Consider the following 18640-nt stretch of genomic DNA (forward strand, 5'->3'; position numbering starts at 1 on the left):
AAACATGCTCTCATGCATAAAAGCAGCGTCATATGGAAAAGATACGTTTATAGTTAGAAAGAGCTATGTCCCTATCCTAAGTGGTTCTACCACTTATTAGCTGTGTGACTTTGAGCATCTTATTTAACCTTTCCAGACCTCATTTTTCATTTGTAAAATGGACATAACAATAATAACTTCATGGGGCTGTTCTGAAATTTTTATTAAATGAGATCTATGGTGCTAAGCAGTATGTGAATCAGAGTAGGCATTCAATAGATGGTATTTATTTTTTTTTTTTTAAGATTCAGTTTCTGATTAGGCCTGGACAAGACACAATATCATTTTGACTATTCTTGTATTCTATGAAAAAATTAATTTAGTGTATTTTCTTTGTTTGCTAGTGATTCAGACCACATCAGAAATATTAGTTAGAAGACAGCTATATTTCATTAATATGTCAGGAATAATTGGAACAGATCCAGCTATGAAATAAGTTAAGAACGTTAGCAACGGTTTTTTGTTTTTTTTTTTTTTGGTTCCTTCTGCTATACACTAGAATAGACAAGGGATTAGTTTAATTATTCATGTGTGAATGGGAGACCCAAAGAACATTCAGTCAAAGCAGCCTTTACAGGTCAGAAGAACCTTGGCCATCCGTATGAAAACTCTTGCCTCCCTGTGTGTTCTGCTCGTTCTTGAATTCACAGTCTGGCCCAAGGCGTTCTCATTACTCACTCCATCTGCTATCATTGCTCTGGTTTTAAGGAAAGGGAGTTCACAGTTCTTTTGTTACATCAGTAAACAACACTTACTCTGGAATGTCTTAAGTTCTTATCATCCTTTTATAAATACCTCCAAATCTCCCTTAAATCACACTACCTCGGACATGGAAACCTTGTATCTTACCATTAGCTAGTCCAGGTCCATTAAAGTAGAAATCCTGCTTGAAGCCATGAGACAATCAATTCTTTAAGACACAGTCGAGTCCTTATGGGTAACTCTAATCTTAAGAAAAGTTTTCATTCAACAGTTCACAGAGGTTATAACTTAAGAGTAGAAAGAGAGGAAGGTGAGTAGCAGAGAAGGGAAGAGAAAGAAAGAGGAAATTTTTACATTTCATTCCCTAAAATTTGGTCAAAACCAGTTCTAGAATTACATGGAATAAATCTAATGCTGCCCCCAAACAACTTTCAAACCTTCAAAGGCAACTACTTGCTCTTTCTTTGTCTTCTCTTTTTCAAGCTATATGTTCCTCATGTGTTAAAGTGTGTACCTTTATTGGTTATTCCTGCAGCATTTATTTCCTCTTCCCTTTTTCCACCAGCCCTGATTTCCAAGTGGGACTCTCTGTGGTACTGGATAAGCTGATCCCCTCCCTACTCCAAGGGTGGAGTTCACGGCCAGGGCTAACACTCCATTCTCCTGGCCACAGTGATAGCCACAAGGGTGGGCACCTGACTTAAGCCAGTCAAGTTAGAGTAAATCTCAAGACATTAATGCATTGGTTCTAAGGTGTGAGATGGGGGTAAGGGTTCTTGGGACCTTGGGAATATTGACATCTGTCTTAGACCACAAAGGGAAGGGCCTATACCCAAAATGGTATAGGTGCCAACACCCAAAAAGGAGACAGAGAGAAAAACCTGAGTTCTGGTTGCATCAGGTGAACCTATAGCAAAGCCTTGTCTTAGAACAATTTTACTTCACAATTTTCTGGTTTCAGTTGCATGTGTCAAATTCTTACTTTTGCTTAGCTCAGTTTAATTCTAGTGTTTTGTTCCTTGCAACTAAATATATCCTGACTGATACATGTGAGATGGTGTTGTTATGGTTTCCTTCCCTTGGACAAGCTCCAGATTGTCAATGACCCTCTTCCAAGAGTCCCAGAAGAAAAACCTATTATTCTAGATGGAGCCTGACTAGTACAGGTCAGAGGGGGCCTCTCATGAGACTGGAGTAGAATGTAGTATTGTTAATAACTCAATCTGAGACTGGTATTGGAATTTTGAGCATCCTAATTCCAATTAATCTCACCAGTAAACTACCTATTTTCCCAAATAATTTACCCAAGTGTAACCTACACCCTAAACACCAGGCCCTTGTAGGAAAAAAGAGAAAAGTGTATTTCAGAATATACTTTCTACCTCTTTCTTCCCTACAGAAAGGCCCAATCCCTGCTGGTTCTACTTTAGCTTTCAAAATAGAATCACCAACTCCCTTCTTCTATTTTTCACATAGAGGTTAAAAAAAAATCTGCAGGTTTTCAAGTATAATCACTGTACCTGAATACTTTGAAAACTAAGCAAAGAGACTACAGTGTTCTGCAACCATGTGGAATGATTGCTCCCTAATTACAATGAGCTCCAGGGGTTTTATCTAGGAAAGAAGACAGGTGACTGGTCCCCAAGAGGCCTCTGGGTGGATATTTCCCTAGTAACTACACAAAGGTCTGGGTTTGGACCTCAGCTGGGAAAGTTCACAAACTAGATTTTCCAAGTGTATCCCCAGAGGTGCAGACTCAATGATACACTCACACAGTGTGGATGTATAAATCATAGTATCAATGCGTTCATTGTTAATTGGAGACGAGCTTTTGTGGCAGGAAACAGATGACCTTAATCTCATTCAAAATACCACACCCTCTTTCCTGAGGACGCATACCTGAAAAGTTGGATTAGTAATCAAGACACTTTCTGGGTGAGGATGGAATTAAGAGAAGTTGATTGTCTTGAGGACTTTTTCACTACTCAGGCCATGGTTGACCCTGATCAAATATATCATTACATGGTTACATTGGGGAAACGTATCTATCTAGGGGCCAGAAGGACTATGATGTGGATCCATATTGCCAAATTGTTCTTTGCAAAATAACAACAGTTAATGTTTATACATGGTGCTTACCCTGTGGTCCATCGCTGTACCAGACTTCTTATCGATTAACTAACTTAATCTTTATAATGAAACTTTGAGACTTTTGTTATCAGCTTCATTTTACAAATGGCAACCCTGAGTCACAATGGGGTGAATAATTTGCTAAAAGTTGCCTTGTTAACTAGGTGGTAAAGCTAGATCCCCGGGTTGCCTGGCTCCAGAGTCCATGCTTTAAGTAGTTAATCTACACTACCTCCTCCCTTTTTTTTGGCTCTGCTGGGTCTTCATTGCGATGCGAGGGGGCTTCTGTAGTTGCAGCACACAGGCTCAGTAGTTGTGGCTGAGGGCTTAGTTACCCCGTGGCATGTGGGATATTAGTTCCCTGACCAGGGATTGAACCAGCGTCCCCTGCATTGGGAGGCAAATTCTTAACCACTGGACCACCAAAGCAGTCCCTACACTGCCTGGACCACCAGGGAAACCCCTACACTGCCTCTTGAACTTTGTGTTCTTTTATGCTACACCCTACATGCTACGTGGGTTACTTCATAACCTATTTGACACCATTCTCTATAAATCTGATTCCTTATAATACTGTGTCTCTGAAATATTTTTCTTAAAAAGTATATATGTATGTGTTAGTGCTAGTCCCTCAGTCGTGTCCAACTATTTGCAACCCCTTGGACTGTAGCCCACCGGCTCTTCTGTCCATGAAATTCTCTAGGCAAGAACACTGGAGTGGGTTGCCATTCCCTTCTCCAGGAGATCTTCCCAACTCAGGGATCGAACCCAGGTCTCTTGTATTGCAGGCAGAGTCTTTACCATCTGAGCCACCAGCGAAGCCCAATATATGTATGTATACAGCCTACCAGGCTCCTCTGTCTGTGGGATTTTCCAGGCAAGAGTATTGGAATGGGATGCCACTGCCTTCTCTGGTATGTATATATAGACATATGTATATAGAGAAATGTTAAGGAAAAATAGCATATACCATATATGTGGTGTATGTGTATAAAATCCTTACTGCTGCTCCATATATACCAACAAATATGAGCAAAACCATGCTCGTATGGGCAGTTGGCCAGGAGGACAGGAACTTTGTTATACTGGACTAGACAGCATGATGATAGCTGTTAAAATAGCATTCTGCCTATACTTAACCCTTCTCCAAAAAAGGAAATATTTAGTTTCATGGAGGTATTTAATAGTTACAGCAAGAAACACTAGAAAGGAATGAGGACCTTATATTGGCCTCGTGCTAGAAAGCGATGCTACAGTCAGAGGCAGCCCCTTCTGAATAAGGCTTGAGGCAGCGCACCCTCTGGCACTCGGCATTGCCACAGAAGGCCCCGGTCAGGGCTGGATTTTACTAAGCTAGACGCATCCTTGTTTCAAAGGGATTATTTAAAAACAGCTACAATTTTAAGAAAGATTCCCTTGTTACTTTCTTTTTTTTAAATCTAGTATTTTTTAAAAATAGATTAAAAATTAATATGATTCCAAAACCCAAATGTACAAAAGTTTATATAGTTAAAAAAAAAAAAAAAGAATGTCTCTCCTATGCCTAAAACCCTGAAACTTGGTTCCCCTCTTGGGAGGCAATTATCGGTTCTTTATTTATATTTCCAGAGGTATTCTATTATCATTTTCTTTTACTGTCACATTTTCCCCCATGGGGACGTTATTGGAAACTTTTTATCTTGTTTTTGCCATGGTTTCCTCTCTTTCTTTCCGGTCTCTTTTTACAGACGACAAGGTTGACCTTCCCTGGGGACCTTCTTCAAAATGTCAACTTCTTGTTGATGGATATTGGTTTTATCCTGTTTCCAACTCCAGTTTCTGCTCTGGTTAGGAGTCAGTTTGTGTGTGACAGCTGGTGGTCCCAGGCACCTTCTGATGAATGATGGATGGGACCAGGAGGAACAACCCTTCCCTAATATTATTAATTGCGAGATTTTTGCAAGCTCAAAATTCTAAGAACTGACAGTTGCCTCCAACTGTTACCAGCTGTTAACTTGGCTGAAGTGGTGGGGATCCGATTCCCCTTCAGCAAACACTCTGGGACAACGGCTGGCTTACTATATATCTTCCTTTACACCCTCTGTGACACTCAATTCTGAATTATTTAAGCCTAAAAATAATATCCTAAACCTATTCCAGAGTGCCCACATATACCATTGACCGTGTAACCCTGCAAGAGTAACTTACCTTGGTCCTGGGTTCCCCATTCATACAATAAGGGAAATAGGTGCATTGATCAGCCTGCTTCCAGCCCTAAAAATCTTCAAATGTAAGAACAGGATGAGATGGTAAATGGTTAATGTTGCAGCAGTCTTTCCTCTTTCCCTCAAAGCACCTGACACTTGAAGGAGTGAAGAATCTGGTTGTGATCTTGAAGCAACACCCAGTGTGTACTTGAGCAATTTTAGAGCAAATCTGCTCTTCGCTTCCATGGCCTTGAAGGGTTTAAGAACTGCTTTGTTTCACAGCTGCAAAAAAATTCTCTCCTAGTCCCATATACTAGCAAGTAATTTTTCTTTCTCATTTTAAGTTATTATGAAAACATGGGATTTCCCTGGCAGTCCAGTGGTCCAATGCAGAGGGCTTGGTTTCAATCCTTGGTCAGGGAACTAAGATCCCACATGCCACAGGGTGTGGCCAAACATTTTTTTAAATAAATACATTTTTTTAAAGTTATTATGAAAACAAGCATTAATTTTTTTAAGTATAGAAAAGCAGTAGAAAAAAAAGCAATCCACCCTTTTAATCTCACCTGTGCTTGTCCAGGTAATCTATAACTCTCACCCAATTTGAAAGTTTAGTTTAAGTCATCAGAGTGACAGTTTTGAGGTATGCTTCATGAATTAAATTTTTCTATTTTTATTTATTTATTTGGCCACACCAGGTCATAGTTGCAGCATTCAGACTCTTAGTTGCAGCATGTGGGATCCAGTTCCCTGACCAGGGATCGAAACCCCGCTCCCTGCATTGGGAGCATTGAGTCTTAGCCACTGTACCATTAGGGAAGTCCCATGCTTGGTGAATTAGATGCTTCTGTCTGAGAAGGGTGAGCCTGGTGACAAGGTTTTATGAGTGGAGATACGATGGGTGCCATATTTCCGTGTTCTGAAGTGGAATTTCATCAGGCACTCTAGGGTGTCAGTTTCTTAGGACCCAGCTACAAAATCAAGGGGCTTCCCTGGCAGCTTGGTGGTACAGAATCCACCTGCCAATGCAGGAGACTTGGGTTTGATCCCTGGGTCGGGAAGATCCCCGGGAGAAGGAAATGACAACCCACTCCAGTATTCTTGTCTGGGAAAATCCCATGGACAGAGGAGCCTGGTGGGCTACATGGGTTTGCTACAGTCAGGCATGACTGACCGACTAAACAACGTGAATCAAATTGTCAAGAGACTGATTTCTTCCCAGACTGACAATACATCAATGTGCACTGGAAAACGTGCTTTCACTCAGGTCTGCTGTGTACACATCACCTCCCCCATATAAGGTACCTGGGGAAAATTTTTTTCTGTCAGAAGATTTGATAAGCACGGAGTTAGTATAAGATAACGTATCCAGGCCCTGATAGATATGCTAAGATAGAAAATTCCTCCTCTACAAAAGAGATTCCTAGTATGCAAGTGTCTCATCTTTGGCTCACTCACTCATTGAGCAAACATTCCTCAAGCCCCCCAGCAGATAAGATATCCTAAAGCTATTACTGGTTAAGTTTCATGGTCCCTCACTTGGAAGGGTCGTCCCTCTTATGACCATGGGAGGTGCCTTCATAATAAGTTCATACATTCCTATGTTTTTGTAAAATTTGCAAAAGTAGGCACTTTAAGTAAACAGTTGAAACTTCCATCTCCTGGCCCTCTTACTTCTTCTCAGTCACAATTCCTCTGGAGTAGGGTGACTTTGGAGTGGTCGTGGGTACTTTGGGGGTCTGATAAAGGAGTTGAGTTGGGGATGCATTCTGATTGGGTTTAGTAACTTGCAATCACTTCTGTAAATAGTCAAGTCATTGCTGGTCTTCCAGTGTCAGAATAGCTACAGGAATGCTTCTACTACTCACTGAGCCAGCCCGCCCAGCAATAAGACTTGAAAGTGCTGGACCAGAAGTCGCATTCTATTGCATCAGAAGTACATGGAGTGGGGAAGGAAAAGATGATTTGAAACATACAGACAGAAGGTAATCTATGACGCTGAAGGTTTCCTGGCTGCCCCTCTCTTGGTTCAATGCGCCCTATCCCTTTTCCTCTAACACACCTGACACATCCTCTTCAAGGGGCTTGAGATTTTTACAAACCCCAGAAATAGCCTTAGATGTCATGCTGCCTGGTAAATTTTGTCTAGAAAAAATCCCCAGGATAAGGAAACATGAAGGGGCCTGGGAATCTGCTCAAAGTGGGGAGAAATGAAAAATACTGAGAATACAAATTAATATGAATTGAATATAGTGGCAATGGAGGAGTGAGAGTATTAAGGGAATGGGAATGAACAGGAAAGGTGAGTGTGGGGGTGCCGGGAAGGGAGGACTTGGCAGACACTGACAAATTCTTGCTCTCCATTTCCTTTTAGAGAAGTTAACAGATTGTCCCCTTTCCAAGGCTTTCTTTTTGCAAAGTTCACCACGACTGCTTAGTTCAGACTTTATTAGGTACCATGGCATTCCAGTTATGCCTCCCTGACATCATCCAGATTAAACATGAGGGTTTTTGAATACTTGGCGAAATCTTTACTAAATATTGAGTAGATTGAAAAGAATAGTAAATTATAGATATATGTCAAGTACTCAGTCTTCAAGTGTAAGAAAACAAGTTAACCTGTGAACCTCTCCCTACCCAATCTCCTCCCCTTCCTTCTCAGAGCTAAAGACTATAATTTTGTAAATAGCATTTGTTTGCTTTCCTTTACAGTTTTATCACATGGATTCATTATTTATTGTTCAGTTGCCATGTTGTCTCTGACTCTTTTTTTTTTTAATTTGGTGGTTTTTTTTTTAATTTTATTTTATTTTTAAACTTTACAAATTGTATTAGTTTTGCCAAATATCAAAATGAATCCGCCACAGGTATACATGTGTTCCCCATCCTGAACCCTCCTACCTCCTCCCTCCCCATACCATCCCTCTGGGTCGTCCCAGTGCACTAGCCCCAAGCATCCAGTATCGTGCATCGAACCTGGACTGGCAACTCATTTCATACATGATATTATACATGTTTCAATGCCATTCTCCCAAATCTTCCCACCCTCTCCCTCTGCAACAGAGTCCATAAGACTGTTCTATACATCAGTGTCTCTTTTGCTGTCTCGTACACAGGGTTATTGTTAGCATCTTTCTAAATTCCATATATATGTGTTAGTATACTGTATTGGTGTTTTTCTTTCTGGCTTACTTCACTCTGTATAATAGGCTCCAGTTTCATCCACCTCATTAGAACTGATTCAAATGTATTCTTTTTAATGGCTGAGTAATACTCCATTGTGTATATGTACCACAGCTTTCTTATCCATTCATCTGCTGATGGACATCTAGGTTGCTTCCATGTCCTGGCTATTATAAACAGTGCTGCGATGAACATTGGGGTACACGTGTCTCTTTCCCTTCTGGTTTCCTCAGTGTGTATGCCCAGCAGTGGGATTGCTGGATCATAAGTCAGTTCTATTTCCAGTTTTTTAAAGAATCTCCACACTGTTCTCCATAGTGGCTGTACTAGTTTGCATTCCCGCCAACAGTGTAAGAGGATTCCCTTTTCTCCACACCCTCTCCAGCATTTATTGCTTGTAGACTTTTGGATCACAGCCATTCTGACTGGTGTGAAATGGTACCTCATAGTGGTTTTGATTGCATTTCTCTGATAATGAGTGATGTTGAGCATCTTTTCATGTGTTTGTTAGCCATCTGTATGTCTTCTCTGGAGAAATGTCTATTTAGTTCTTTGGCCCATTTTTTGATTGGGTCATTTATTTTTCTGGAGTTGAGCTGTAGGAGTTGCTTGTATATTTTTGAGATTAGTTGTTTGTCAGTTGCTTCATTTGCTATTATTTTCTCCTATTCTGAAGGCTGCCTTTTCACCTTGCTAATAGTTTCCTTTGATGTGCAGAAGCTTTTAAGTTTAATTAGGTCTCATTTGCTTATTTTTGCTTTTATTTCCAATATTCTGGGAGGTGGATCATAGAGGATCCTGCTGTGATGTATGTCAGAGAGTGTTTTGCCTATGTTCTCCTCTAGGAGTTTTATAGTTTCTGGTCTTACGTTTAGATCTTTAATCCATTTTGAGTTTATTTTTGTGTATGGTGTTAGAAAGTGGTCTAGTTTCATTCTTTTACAAGTGGTTGACCAGATTTCCCAGCACCACTTGTTAAAGAGATTGTCTTTAATCCATTGTATATTCTTGCCTCCTTTGTCAAAGATAAGGTGTCCATATGTGCATGGATTTATCTCTGGGCTTTCTAGTTTGTTCCATTGATCTATATTTCTGTCTTTGTGCCAGTACCATACTGTCTTGATAACTGTGGCTTTGTAGTAGAGCCTGAAGTCAGGTAGGTTGATTCCTCCAGTTCCAATCTTCTTTCTCAAGATAGCTTTGGCTATTTGAGGTTTTTTGTATTTCCATACAAATTGTGAAATTATTTGTTCCAGCTCTGTGACGAATACCGTTGGTAGCTTGATAGGGATTGGATTGAATCTATAAATTGCTTTGGGTAGTATACTCATTTTCACTATATTGATTCTTCCAATCCATGAACATGGTATATTTATCCATCTATTAGTGTCCTCTTTGATTTCTTTCACCAGTGTTTTATAGTTTTCTATGTATAGGTCTTTAGTTTCTCTAGGTAGATATATTCCTAACTATTTTATACTTTCCGTTGCAATGGTGAATGGATTCACCATTACTATTCAACATAGTTTTGGAAGTTTTGGCCACAGCAATCAGAGCAGAAAAAGAAATAAAAGGAATCCAAATTGGAAAAGAAGTAAAACTCTCACTATTTGCAGATGGCATGATCCTCTACATAGAAAACCCTAAAGACTCCACCAGAAAATTACTAGAACTAATCAATGATTATAGTAAAGTTGCAGGATATAAAATCAACACACAGAAATCCCTTGCATTCCTATACACTAATAATGAGAAACAGAAAGAGAAATTAAGGAAACAATTCCATTCACCATTGTCTCTGACTCTTTCCAATCCTATGGACTGCAACAAATCAGGCCTCACTGTACTCAGATTTTGCTCAAACTCATGTCCATTGAGTCAGTGATGCCATCCAAACATCTCACCCTCTGTCACCCTCTTCTCTTCTTGCCCTCAATCTTTCCCAGCATCAAGGTCTTTTTCAATGAGTCAGCTCTTCTCATCAGGCGGCCAAAGTTTTGGAGCTTCACCATCAGTCCTTTCAATGAATATTCAGGGTTGATTTCCTTTAGAATTGACTGGTTTGATCTCCTTGCTGTCCAAGGGACTCTCAAGAGTCTTCTCCAGAACCACAGTTCGAAATCTTCTTATCTTCAGCACTCAGCCTTTTTTATGGTCCAACTCTCACATCCATACATGACTACTGAAAAAACCATAGCTTTGCCTAATCAGACTTTGGCAAAGTGATGTCTCTGCTTTTTAATACACTGTGTAGGTTTATCATAATTTTCCTTCCAAGGAGTAACCATCTTTTAATTTCATGGCTGCAGTTACCATCTGCAGTGATTTTGGAGCCCAAGAAAATAAAATCTGTCACTGCTTCCATTTTTTCCCTTTTATTTAACATGAAGTGATGGGATTGGATGCCATGATCTTAATTATTTGAATGTTGTTTTAAGCCAGTTTTTTCACTCTCCTCTTTCACCCTCATCAAGAGGCTCATTAGTTCCTCTTCACTTTCTGCCATTAGAGTGATATCATCTTCATATCTGAGATTGTTAATATTTCTCCTGGAAATCTTGATTCCAGCTTGTGATTCATCCAGCTTGGCATTTCACATGATGTGCTCTGAATATAAGTTAAATAAGCAGAGTAACAATTAACAGCCTTGACATACTCCTTTCCCAATTTGGAACCAGTCAGTTGTTCCATGTCCAGTTCTAACTGTTGCTTCCTGACCTGCATATAGGTTTCTCAAGAGGCAGGTCAGGTGGTCTGGTATTCCCATCTCTTTCAGAATTTTCCACAGTTTGTTGTGATCCACACAATCAAAAGCTTTAGCATAGTCAATGAAGCAGATGTTTTCCTGGAACTCTCTTGCTTTTTCTATGATCCAACAGATGTTGGAAATTTGATCTCTGGTTCCTCTGCCTTTTCTAAATCCAGCATGTACGTCTGGAATTTCTTGGTTCACATACTGGTGAAGCCTAGCTTGAAAGATTTTAAGCATTAGACTCTTTGGCATTGCCCTTATTTGGGATTGGAATACAAACTGGCCTTTTCCAGTTCTGTGGCCACTGCTGAATTTTTCAAATATGCTGGTATATTGAGTGTAGCATTTTAAGAGCATCATCTTTTATTAACTAATTAATCATTAACTTTTTCATAGATTCTTGGCCATATTTACCAGTTAGTTTGTTTTCAACCTTTATACTTTATTTTCCTTCTTATTCTGGTCAGGATCTCCTGTATGATGTTAAGTAGAGCATCCCAATCTTGTCCTATCCTAAAGAGAATGCTTTCAGGGTGTCACCATGGGATATGATGACTGCTGTAGGGTTTTGTTAGTGTTCTATATCAGGCATTCATTACTGTGTAACAGACAATCCCAATGTCTTAAAATGACAAGCGTTTTATTATTTTTCATGATTCTATGGGTGGACTGTAGGGCAGGTGGCACGAGTAGTAAAGACCCACCTGCCAGTGCAGGAGACATAAGAGATGCAGATTCGATCCCTGGGTTGGGAAGATCCCTCGGGAGGAGGACATGCAACCCACTCCATATTCCTGCCTGGAGAACCCTGTGGACAGAGGAGACTGGTAGGCTACAGTCCATAGGGTGACACAGAGTCAGACACGACTGAAGCGACTTAGCACGCACATGGGGCTCCGTGGGGATGGCTTCTCTTTCTGTTCTAGGTAGAATCAGCAGGTCCGGCTGCAATCTGGATGAGATCCAAGATGGCCTCACTGCAGCTGAGATGGCTGGAAACCCAGGCCTTTCTCTCCTCCTTGTCTTTCCAGGGCTTCTCTCTCTGGCTGGCCTTTTCCAGCAGGAGAGCATGACTTTCTTGATAGCTTAACTTGTCAAAGTATAACACTTATTGACACTTTCAATAACACAAGAACCTTTGAATATTCTATTTCTAATCACTCCTGGACTTATATGCTATTATAGAAGTGTTTTTAGTCTATATGGATTTAAAAAAATTTTTTTTAATTATAGGAGAGTTCCTTTACAATGGTGTGTTGGTTTCTGCTGTACACCAGTTCTGGTGAGGTGATGAACCTACAGCCTGTCTATATTGTAGTTTAGATTTATGTTTACTCACAAATTTAACCCCTTTTTTGTTCTTAATCTCTTCTTGCATCTCAGACTTTCCTCTGGGGAATATGCTAATTCTTCTTGAAGTATATTCTTTAGAATTTCCTGCAATCAATTGGCTGAATCTCAATTCTTGAAAGAAAGTTTTTGCTAGTTATATAATTTTAGATTGTTTTTCTTGTCTCTCTCTTGATCCATTGAAGATATTATTTTACCACTTTCTGACTTCCACTTCTGTTAAAATTAATTTCCATTCCTTTGAAGATAATATATTATTACTCATTTTCTTTTAAGATCTTCTATTTCACTTTTCTGTATTTCAATCACATTATATGTCTAAGTATGATTTTTAAAAATTATTTATCCTGCTTAGGAGTTTTAAAAACTCATACAAAGGTATAATAAAGATTGAAATTGGAGATATAGTTGTGGATCTGAATGTGAAAGATTTTGAAAGTGATACTAAGGAGTTGAGTTCATTCTTCAAACCTGGTGGCTATGCACAGTATATACAAATTTTGGAAAATATGTGTTCCCTTGCATATATTTAATATATATAATTTTCATCATGTCCATATAAGTTCATTTCTTGCTAATAAGAGCGTATAATAAATATTTTGTAAACTAAAATAAGGTGAGGATTGACTAAAATTGGAATATGTTTTATGGAATGCTTGAATGTATCAATTTGATATATATTTGGATATGATTATATACTATTTATGTGCTTAATGAATAAAGTGTGCTGAAAGTGAAAGAGGAGAGTGAAAAAGTTGGCTTAAAGCTCAACATTCAGAAAACGAAGATCATGGCATCTGGTCCCATCACTTCATGGGAAATAGTTGGGGAAACAGTGTCAGACTTTATTTTGGGGGCTCCAAAATCAGTGCAGATGGTGATTGCAGCCATGAAATTAAAAGACACTTACTCCTTGGAAGGAAAGTTATGACCAACCTAGATAGCATATTCAAAAGCAGAGACATTACTTTGCCAACAAATGTCCGTCTAGTCAAGGCTATGGTTTTTCCAGTGGTCATGTATGGATGTGAGAGTTGGACTGTGAAGAAAGCTGAGCACCAAAGAATTGATGCTTCTGAACTGTGGTGTTGGAGAAGATTCTTGAGAGTCCCTTAGACTGCAAGGAGATCCAACCAGTCCATCCTAAAGGAGATCAGTCCTGGGTGTTCATTGGAAGGACTGATGCTAAAGCTGAAACTCCAATACTTTGGCCACCTCATGTGAAGAGTTGACTCATTGGAAAAGACTCTGATGCTGGGAGGGATTGGGGGCAGGAGGAGAAGAGGACAACAGAGGATGAGATGGCTGGATGGCATCACCGACTCAATGCACATGAGTTTGGGTGAACTCCAGGAGTTGGTGATGGACAGGGAGGCCTGGCTGCAATTTATGGGGTCGCAAAGAGTCAGACACGACTGAGCAACTGAACTGAACTGAATTTAAAAATAAATCACATATAATTTTTACCCAACAGTTTTATTAAATGTGTCTTAAAATTTTTGTACTTTAAAATATCATGGTTTCATTTAAAAGAATAAGAATTACTTACCTATGCTGCTTCAATTGTTCTGAATTTAAGCCATCCTAGTATGAGATCAACACTGTTCCTAACTTGAAGCTTCACCCTTGACAGAAATATGTGTAGGACACAAAAAGGCAGGAATGCTTTCATTAATCATTAAGGGGGGTTCCCTGAAACTCATTGTCATGGTGGTATAATCAGTCACACAAGAGGTCTAAACAAATTTTCTATAAACAAATTCTCAATGTCACAATGACTTTAGAGGATCTCTATCTCTCTCACACACACACAAAAATGCAAACAGACCTGGATGTCCTACATTTACTTTTGGAAAAGGATTCAGGCAGACAGGTTTTGCCCACAAATAGATATCTGCTTCAAGGGGAGAGGAAGTCCAGACCTTTTTCTTGGGCCAAGAAAGATAGGCAGAAGAGAAACCAGTCATAATTCTTCTATACTTTATTTGGAAGTAGGTTCAAATGACCTAATGGGCAAATTTTTCTCTCTTCTTTACTTGTAACAGTAAACAGGTAACTGGTACAAGTTTGAAGTGAGACTTCATAACATAACATCTTCAATTACTACAATACTATGAAATTTGTCTTTTTGAAATTTTACTTGAGAATGGTAAATTAGAGTTATTTTAGTTATTTCTACCTTTTTCTCTGAAAAGAGAGAAATATGAGAAATGTGTAACTTTAGACCAATAAAGAAGAATTTGACAAAGGGTATGGTGGCTCAGATGGTAAAGTGTCTGCCTACAATGCGGGAGACCCGGGTTCAATCCCTGGGTCGGGAAGATCTCCTGGAGAAGGAGATGGCAACCCACTCCAGTATTCTTGCCTGGAAAAACCCATGGACAGAGGAGCCTGAAAGGCTACAGTCCATGGGGTTACAAAGAGTCAGACACAACTGAGCGACTTCACTTTCACTTTCATCTTAGAACAAGGTCTAATACATACTTTATGGTTAAGTGTTAATTGTCCTCAGTACAGATTGTATTCTTGATAATGTACTAACCATTAAGCAGTTAGAGGAGGTATTAAACGGGGATTAAGGGCACAAGTACAAAGCTAAACCGCCTGGGTTCAAATCCCCTAATTAGCTCTGTGAACTTGAGTAATTTTCAAAACGTCTCCAGGCCTCAGTTTCCTCAACAATAATACCAGGTTAAAATGTTATCTATCTCAGATGATTGTTTTGAGAATTAAATGAATGCCCCCGTTTCCTCAGCTGTAAATGATCTTTTGCTCACAGGACAGTTATAGGGATACAATGAGTTGTATGTGTATAGTGTTTAGCACAGGGACCTGCCTTATGGTACGACTTCAATAATGTGTTCCATTTAGCAAGTAGGAAATAAATCTGCCTTAACAATACAAAATTAAATGCTTATTTTACTTTCACACACCATATTACAGCTGGGAATTTGAGGATTTAACACAGAAACTGAATACGCTGAAAGAGAAACAGACAAGGCATTAACTTTAAAGAGAGAAGTCCCTAGACATCTTTGTATTCCATTGTACGAATTACATATTAAATATAATGGGAAAAGATAGCAAAGATACACAAAGATAAATGATTCTCTAATTTTCAAGTAAAGCATATCTCAATTTCAGTTCTTAGTTCAACTAAGAAATGTAATGCCATTATAGAAATGTAATGGCAAAACAAGTTCTCCATTTTATCTTATATTAGTTCTCTGGTTTAGCTCTAACTTGTGGAGAGTAAGCATGTTATGGCAAGACACTAAATCTCCTACAAGATCTAATGATTTTTTTTTTAATTGTGTAATCATAATTTTTTAAGTTACATATTCTAGATTCTAAATGACACTAAACCAGGTTAATGTAGCCTTAAAACATCCAGATCAAAAAATAAAGGAAGCTGTCAGTTATCTATGTTTCTCATAAAACACCAAAGGAATTGAACATTTAGAAACATTTCTATGATTGACTGAATTTTTCACTTTTTATTTAGACTTTTTTCTTCTTTTTTATTGGCCATGCCACAAGGCCTATGGGATCTTAGTTCTCTAACCAGAGATTGGACCAAGGCCCTTAGCAATGAAAGCACAGAGTCCTGACCACTGGACCACCAGGGAGTTCCTTATTTAGACATTTATTATAATCAAGAAGGCATATATTATATAAACAAAGCATTCAAAAGCTAGTTCTGGTTTTTTAATTTATCCAGTGTAAGCTGTTTTTTCTCTTTAATTTCCCTAATTTTCATGCTAGAGATAACTTGAACATTAGAGTGAACAGCTATAGTTTTCGACTGCTCAGAGCCACTCATTATTTGGACAACTGTCCCTTTGCACTTTATTAGAGCTTGGGGTGGGGGGAGCTGTCATCTGCCACCCACTCTCCCCTATCATGCTGACAAGTAAATAAATTAGCCCTGGATACAGGTATATGTAAGGCTGAGTTCCTTTTCTGTTCACCTGAAACTATCACAACATTGTTAATCAGCTATACCCCAATACATAATAAAAAGTTTAAAAACAAACAAAAGAATGAGAAATGACAGAGGTCACATAACACCTAGGTTTAGGATCAATTGTTAACAGCCATAAATATAAGTTATAAACACTAATAACCCACTGGAATCTGACAAGAAGTAGGCCAATTTTTTGAAATTATTGAAATTATTTGAAATAAATTAGCCCTGACTGATCAAAATGGTCCAACTTTCCAGGTAAAGTGATTGGTTCAGGGGTAGACACACAACCCAAGAGGAACCAGTCAGAGTCCTTCCCTGGGACTTTTCAGCCAGAGCTGGAGGGGAAACCTGCTGTCATTTCTAGACCTGGGGGCTGGAAGGATGTGCATCTGGAGTGCTACCTTCTCATCTGTAGAAGTAGGTGAATTCAACAAACCAATACAAGAAGATCTGGGAGATGGAAGGATGGGGCTTGATTGTATAGCTTGGTCCCTAGATTTAACTCTTGTCTAGCATCATGTCCTCACACCCCTACATATGTGGGTGTGTTTTAAAGATACTTGAGTTTATAGCACTTACAACTGGAGGAGTCCTGGTAAGTACAGACATTTTTCTAATTTATTCATAGATGCAACCATTCACCATGAAAGTGAATATATTACAATGAAGTACATTAAAAATGTGGTCTAGGTGTCACTTGAACCCAGCTAGTATAACACGTGGTTGAGGGCATAGACTCTGGAGTCACCTTACCTGCCTGCAAAACTAAGCATCGCCTAGGGCTGAGAAGGGCTACCCTCCCAGAGGGCACACGGGCTCTGCAGTTGCCATAGGGATGGCCTCACACACCTGGAACCAGCACTGATTGCCATTTATCATTGCAAGACACTATTATCTTTCGTTGAAGTGTGTTACTAGAAGTGTCAACCATTCTTTGTTTTGTCATCTGTACAATTCTATAAAGAGAAATGTGCAATGGGAGAACCAAGAAAAACAGGAGCCAGTGTTTTTGTCCATGGATGGGTGGAAGGTTCCTACAGGTTGTGTCTGTGAAGCCACTATTTCATGCATTTTCATGATCTATTTGGGCCCTGCAAAGCATTTGCTTTCACCACCCTGGTTCAGTGGCCAGCTATGGTAGAAAATCCTCTCTAACACTCCTAGAATTTTTTCACATGTATGTTATGCTGCCTGGAATGTGGACATTCACTTGTGTTAGGTTGCCTGGATTCAGAATCCAACTCCATCACTGACTGTAGTACAGTGACTTTGAGCAAGCCACCTAAATTCTCTGTGCCTGTTTCCTTATTTGTGGAATGTAGACAGTATAGCACCTCTCTCCTGGGATTGTTGAGGATCTAAATCATTGACGTATGCTTAGAATAGTGCCAGGCACAGCACTACTTAAGCGTCAACTCTTATTGTGCTTAGGTGTTCATACATCATTTAAATCGGATTTCCTTCTCACTAATCTGTCTGAAGACTGCTTCACTGAGGGAGTGGAAGTTTGTTGAGATGACCCAGGTCAGGGCTCAGGGACTAGAGGAGTTGGAGACAGGGAATGGAGTGGGATGGGTCGGAATGGAGAGGATAAAAAAAGCTCAGGGCTTTGCAGAGTGATGAGAATCTGAATGGGATGACAGGTGGAGTCTATGGACCCAGAGTAAGGGACACTTAGAAGATGGAAGAGAGAAAAAGAAAAGGAAGTAAGAGGGTGCCTAAATACTGGGTTGGTCAAAAAGTTCATTTGAATTTTGGTGTAAGATGAATGAATGAACTTGAATGAACTTCTTGGCCATCCCAATAAATTGCACACATTTCAAAGCTTTGTCTATGTTGACTTGCATCCAGAAAAGGGGGGAAGAAATGTCTTTTTCCTCTCTTTCACTCTTAGACAAATATCATAATTTAACTGCATTATAAATGAAATAGACTGGTGTGGACAAACCTGAGATCCCAAGCATTGTTTATACCTTTCAACAGGAAATCTTTTCTGAGTCCCGAATACCAGGCTTCAGCAATCTTCTGGAGAAGGATCCATAGTAAGTTGGGGCTGCCTGTTTGCTGGGAGAGGGGTGAAGAAGGAGTTTACAACTGGGCAGGTCAGAGAGAGAGCCAATGTCTCACAAGAGAAGAAACTGGAGCTTGCAGTGGTTGAGTTGTCTGGACTAGTGACACAGCTAGTTCTAGAGCCCAATCCCCAGGTCTCCGAATTCCCAGCAGAGATTGGATGACCGCCTGCCAATTTTCATAAAGGTATCCAAATACTAGGCTGGAGGAAGTAGAAGAGGGTAGGAAAATTAGGAGATCCCCAAGTCTACCAAACTC

Source organism: Bos indicus x Bos taurus, chromosome 16, assembly GCF_003369695.1.
Source record: "Bos indicus x Bos taurus breed Angus x Brahman F1 hybrid chromosome 16, Bos_hybrid_MaternalHap_v2.0, whole genome shotgun sequence".
Taxonomy (NCBI): domain Eukaryota; kingdom Metazoa; phylum Chordata; class Mammalia; order Artiodactyla; family Bovidae; genus Bos; species Bos indicus x Bos taurus.